Raw genomic sequence first — 6,862 nt, 5'->3', positions numbered from 1 at the left:
GTCTCCAAAAGAGAATCAAGCGTGTGTACAGCGGCATAAGCGCAGCAGTGATAGGATTGTTGAGGTTCGGTGAGCAAATGCAGACCCTTTGAAGCCATATTGCATGGTACCCATTCCACGGGTGTCAACTCTCCAGGTTTAAGGGATTCTTCCTTCAGCTAAAACATGCATGTGGAACCGAGAGTATGATCCACTGTGTGATCGGGAAACGTGTTCAAATGTGTCTCAGTTTTCGTCCCCTGGTACTCTGGTGCAACATTCCAGGTGCTTTACTAACACTCTCCCCACTTGGAGAATCAGTGCCTATAACCTCCTGTTTGGCCCAGTTTACAATTTCTGCAGAAGATGAACAGGAACAGGGAGAACCAATGAGAGACTAGCTGGAGGTGTCTGGACGGGCAAATTTAACTCTCATTTCCCACCAAGAAGAGGAATTAAAGAAAGGCTCAGCGTGCCGTGCCGGAACCACACTAGGGCCTGAAACAATCCTGTGGTGTTGCGGCCAGCTCAAAAGAAAGCGAGTTGAAGAAAGGAACTCAGGGGCACTGTCATTCACAAACCTGCAGAGTTATAAATGAAAGCTATCATCCAAAAATATATTGAAGTAAGGCTGACAAGAGGACTTGAAAGCGGGGCAGTATTGCAGGAAACCGATTTCAGGAGGTAGACTTTAATTGCATGTAAAGCATAGGAAAAGAGGCAGAACGTCCACAATGATGCACTTGGCCAAAAAGGGCATATGCGTTTTTTCCTGAATATATTCAGGAAAAAATGCATATGCACTTTATGGCCAACCAAGCAAGCTTGCAAAGGAAATCTGCACTACAATGAAGTCTCACTGCCCCCCGATCAAAAGGGCAATCTGAAAAATGTGTAAAATCCAGAAAGGCAGGACAGGCCATGGAGAACTGGTAGCCTTGTTATGCTGATGGGCGGGATGTAAATTGCCAACAGCCACTCTGGAGAAGTGTATGGTGTTTCCTGAAATATCTAAAAAACAAAGCAACAGAGCCCAGGGCACTTCCACTTATGGTCCTATAGCTTAGGGAAATTAAAATCAAAAAGACAAAGCCACCCCAAAGTTTGGGACGGCTCTGTTTACAAGAACCTCGTTTACGGTACAAGTTAAATAACACAGAAAGCGAAAAATGGATACAGACGTTGTGCTACTTACGTACAATGCAATATCACTCAGCAATGAAATCTATGTCATCAGGCCCGTAGCAGCATAATGAGTGGATTCAGGTACGATGATTCTAAGTGAAATAAATCACACAGAGAAAGAAACAATATAAGATATCACTAATACATGGAATGTAAACTTGGCTACACAGGAACTGAATTACAAAACAGAACAGGGTCTCACATGTAGAAAACCAACTTCTGCTTTCTTAAGGGGAAAGGTGAGTTGGGGTGCTGCATAAAACCAGAGATTGAAATGAGCACAGATAGCATTCCATAAGCCAAATATTTAACAGACAAGAGCTACTCCTTGCTCAACGAAATGGACACAACACCTCATATTAAACGCCTAAGAATATACCTGACTAGTAAGAATCTTAAAACCTATGGATTTATATGTCTCCGAAAGAGAATCAAGCGTGTATACAGCGGCATAAACGCAGCAGTGATAGGATTGGTGAGGTTCGGTGAGCAAATGCAGACCCTTTGAAGTCATATTGCATGGTACCCATTCCATGGGTGTCAACTCTCCAGGTTTAAGGGATTCTTCCTTCAGCTAAAACATGCATGTGGAACCCAGAGTATGATCCACCGTGTGATCGGGAAACGTGTTCAAATGTGTCTCAGTTTTCGTCCCCTGGTACTCGGGTGCAACATTTCAGATGCTTTACTAACACTCTCCCCACTTGGAGAGTCAGTGCCTTTAACCTCCAGTTTGGCCCAGTTTGCAATTTCTGTGGAAGATGAACAGGAATAGGGAGAACCAATGAGAGACTAGCTGGAGGTGTCTGGACGGGCAAATTTAACTCTCATTTCCCACCAGGAAGAAGAATTAACCAAAGGCTCAGCGTGCCATGCCAGAAACACACTAGGGCCTGAAGAAATCCTGCAGTGTTGCGGCCAGCTCACAAGAAAGCGAGTTGAAGAAAGGAGCTCAGGGGACTGTAATTCACAATCCTGCAGAGTTATAAATGACAGCTATCGTCCAAAAATATATTGAAGTAAGGCTGCCAAGAGGACTTGAAAGTGGGGCAGAATTGCAGGAAACCAATTTCAGGAAGTAGACTGGAATTGCATGTAAAGCATAGGAAAAGAGGCAGAACGTCCACAATGATGCACTTGGCCAAAAAGGGCGTATGCGTTTTTTCCTGAATATATTCAGGAAAAAACGCATACGCCCTTTTTGGGAAACCAAGCAGGCTTGCAAAGGAAATCTGCACTACAATGAAGTCTCACTGCCCACCGGTCAAAAGGGCCATCTGAAAAAAGTGTAAAATCCAGAAAGGCAGGACAGGCCATGGAGAACTGGGAGAATTGTTATTATGATGGGCGCGATGTAAATTGCCAAAAGCCACTCTGGAGAAGTGTATGTTGTTTCCTGAAACATCTAAAAAACAAGGCAACAGAGCCTAGGGCACTTCCACTTATGGTCCTATAGCTTAGGGAAATTAAAATCAAAAAGACACAGCCACCCCAAAGTTTGGGATGGCTCTGTTTACAAGAACCTCGTTTACGGGACAAGTTCAATATCGCAGAAAGCGAAAAATGGATAAAGAAGTTGTGGTACTTACGTACAATGCAATATCACTCAACAATGAAATGTATGTCATCAGGCCCGTAGCAGCATAATGAGTGGATTCAGGTACGATGATTCTAAGTGAAATAAGTCACACAGAAAAAGAAACATCATAAGATATCACTACTACACGGAATGTAAACTTGGCTACACAGGAACTGAATTACAAAACAGAACAGGGTCTCAAATGTAGAAAACCAACTTATGCTTGCTTAAGAGGAAAGGTGAGTTGGGGTGCTGCATAAAACCAGAGATTGAAATGAGCACAGATACCGTTCCATAAGCCAAATATGTAATAGACAAGAGCTACTCCTTGCTCAACAAAGTGGACTCAACACCCCATATTAAACGCCTAAGAATATACCTGACTAGTAAGAATCTTAAAACCTATGGATTTATATGTCTCTGAAAGAGAATCAAGCATGCTTACAGTGGCATAAACGCAGCAGTGATAAGATTGGTGAGGTTCGGTGAGCAAATGCAGACCCTTTGAAGTCATATTGCATGGTACCCATTCCATGGGTCTCAACTCTCCATGTTTAAGGGATTCTTCCTTCAGCTAAAACATGCATGTGGAACCCAGAGTATGATCCACCGTGTTATCGGGAAACGTGTTCAAATGTGTCTCAGTTTTTGTGCCCTGGTACTCGGGTGCAACATTCCAGACGCTTTACTAACACTCTCCCCACTTGGAGAGTCAGTGCCTTTAACCTCCTGTTTGGCCCAGTTTGCAATTTCTGCGGAAAATGAACAGGAATAGGGAGAACCCATGAGAGACTAGCTGGAGGTGTCTGGACCGGCAAATTTAACTCTCATTTCCCACCAGGAAGAGGAATTAACCAAAGGCTCAGCGTGCCGAGCTGGAACCACACTAGGGCCTGAAGCAATCCTGCATTGTTGCGGCCAGCTCACAAGAAAGCGAGTTGAAGAAAGGAGCTCAGGGGCACTGTAATTCACAAACCTGCAGAGTTATAAATGACAGCTATCGTCCAAAAATATATTGAAGTAAGGCTGCCAAGAGGACTTGAAAGCGGGGCAGAATTGCAGGAACCCGATTTCAGGAGGTAGACTGGAATTGCATGTAAAGCATAGGAAAAGAAGCAGAACGTCCACAATGATGCACTTGGCCAAAAAGGACGTATGCGTTTTTTCCTGAATATATTCAGGAAAAAACGCATACGCCCTTTTTGGCCAACCAAGCAAGCTTGCAAAGGAAATCTGCACTACAATGAAGTCTCACTGCCACCCGGTCAAAAGGGCCATCTGAAAAACGTGTAAAATCCAGAAAGGCAGGACAGGCCATGGAGACCTGGGAGCCTTGTTATGCTGATGGGCGGGATGTAAATTGCCAACAGCCACTCTGGAGATGTGTATGGTGTTTCCTGAAACATCTAGAAAACAAAGCAACAGAGCCTAGGGCACTTCCACTTATGGTCCTATCGCTTAGGGAAATTAAAATCAAAAAGACACAGCCACCCCAAAGTTTGGGACGGCTCTGTTTACAAGATCCTCGTTTATGGTACAAGTTCAATATCACAGAAAGCGAAAAATGGATAAAGAAGTTGTGGTACTTACGTACAATGCAATATCACTCAGCAATGAAATCTATGTCATCAGGCACGTAGCAGCATAATGAGTGGACTCAGGTACGATGATTCTAAGTGAAATAAGTCACACAGAAAAAGAAACATCATAAGATATCACTAATACACGGAATGTAAACTTGGCTACACAGGAACTGAATTACAAAACAGAACAGGGTCTCAAATGTAGAAAACCAACTTATGCTTGCTTAAGGGGAAAGGTGAGTTGGGGTGCTGCATAAAACCAGAGATTGAAATGAGCACAGATACCGTTCCATAAGCCAAATATGTAATAGACAAGAGCTACTCCTTGCTCAACGAAGTGGACTCAACACCCTATATTAAACGCCTAAGAATATACCTGACTAGTAAGTATCTTAAAACCTATGGATTTATATGTCTCCGAAAGAGAATCAAGCGTGTGTACAGTGACATATACGCAACAGTGATAGGATTGGTGAGGTTCGGTGAGCAAATGCAGACCCTTTGAAGTCATATTGCATGGTACCCATTCCATGGGTCTCAACTCTCCAGGTTTAAGGGATTCTTCCTTCAGCTAAAACATGCATGTGGAACCCAGAGTATGATCCACCGTGTGATCGGGAAACGTGTTCAAATGTGTCTCAGTTTTCGTCCCCTGGTACTCGGGTGCAACATTCCAGACGCTTTACTAACACTCTCCCCACTTGGAGAGTCAGTGCCTTTAACCTCCTATTTGGCCCAGTTTGCAATTTCTGCGTAAGATGGACAGGAATAGGGAGAACCCATGAGAGACTAGCCGGAGGTGTCTGGACGGGCAAATTTAACTCTCATTTCCAACCAGGAAGAGGAATTAACCAAAGGCTCAATGTGCCATTCCGGAACCACACTAGGGCCTGTAGCAATACTGCAGTGTTGCGGCAAGCTCACAAGAAAGTGAGTTGAAGAAAGGAGCTCAGGGGCACTGTAATTCACAAAACTTCAGAGTTATAAATGACAGCTATCGTCCAAAAATATATTGAAGTAAGGCTGCCAAGAGGACTTGAAAGCGGGGCAGAATTGCAGGAAACCAATTTCAGGAGGTAGACTGGAATTGCATGTAAAGCATAGGAAAAGAGGCAGAATGCCCACAATGATGCACTTGGCCAAACAGGCGTATGCGTTTTTTCCTGAATATATTCAGGAAAAAACGCATACGCCCTTTTTGGCCAACCAAGCAAGCTTGCAAAGGAAATCTGCACTACAATGAAGTCTCACTTCCCCCCATTCAAAAGGGCCATCTGAAAAAAGTGTAAAATCCAGAAAGGCAGGACAGGCCATGGAGAACTGGGAGCCTTTTGATGCTGATGGATGGGATGTAAACTGCCAACAGCCACTCTGGGGAAGTGTATGGTGTTTCATGAAACATCTAAAAAACAAAGCAACAGAGCCTAGGCCACTTCCACTTATCGTCCTATAGCTTAGGGAAATTAAAATCAAAAAGACACAGCCACCCCAATGTTTGGGACGGCTCTGTTTACAAGAACCTCATTTACGGTACAAGTTCAATATCACAGAAAGCGAAAAATGGATAAAGAAGTTGTGGTACTTACGTACAATGCAATATCACTCAGCAATGAAATCTATGTCATCAGGCCCGTAGCAGCATAATGAGTGGATTCAGGTACGATGATTCTAAGTGAAATAAGTCACACAGAAAAAGAAACATCATAAGATATCACTAATACACGGAATGTAAACTTGGCTACACAGGAACTGAATTACAAAACAGAACAGGGTCTCAAATGTAGAAAACCAACTTATGCTTGCTTAAGGGGAAAGGTGAGTTGGGGTGCTGCATAAAACCAGAGATTGAAATGAGCACAGATACCGTTCCATAAGCCAAATATGTAATAGACAAGAGTTACTCCTTGCTCAACGAAGTGGACTCAACACCCCATATTAAACGCCTAAGAATATACCTGACTAGTAAGTATCTTAAAACCTATGGATTTCTATGTCTCCGAAAGAGAATCAAGCATGTGTACAGCAGCATAAACGCAGCAGTGATAGGATTGGTGAGGTTCGGTGAGCAAATGCAGACCCTTTGAAGTCATATTGCATGGTACCCATTCCATGGGTCTCAACTCTCCAGGTTTAAGGGATTCTTCCTTCAGCTAAAACATGCATGTGGAACCCAGAGTATGATCCACCGTGTGATCGGGAAACGTGTTCAAATGTGTCTCAGTTTTTGTGCCCTGGTACTCGGGTGCAACATTCCAGACGCGTTACTAACACTCTCCCCACTTGGAGAGTCAGTGCCTTTAACCTCCTGTTTGGCCCAGTTTGCAATTTCTGCGGAAGATGAACAGGAATAGGGAGAACCAATGAGAGACTAGCTGGAGGTGTCTGGACCGGCAAATTTAACTCTCATTTCCCACCAGGAAGAGGAATTAACCAAAGGCTCAGCGTACCGAGCTGGAACCACACTAGGGCCTGAAGCAATCCTGCAGTGTTGCGGCCAGCTCACAAGAAAGCGATTTGAAGAAAGGAGCTCAGGGGC

This window comes from Orcinus orca, chromosome 2, assembly GCF_937001465.1.
Source record: "Orcinus orca chromosome 2, mOrcOrc1.1, whole genome shotgun sequence".
NCBI lineage: Eukaryota > Metazoa > Chordata > Mammalia > Artiodactyla > Delphinidae > Orcinus > Orcinus orca.
This window is presented reverse-complemented; position numbering follows the sequence as displayed.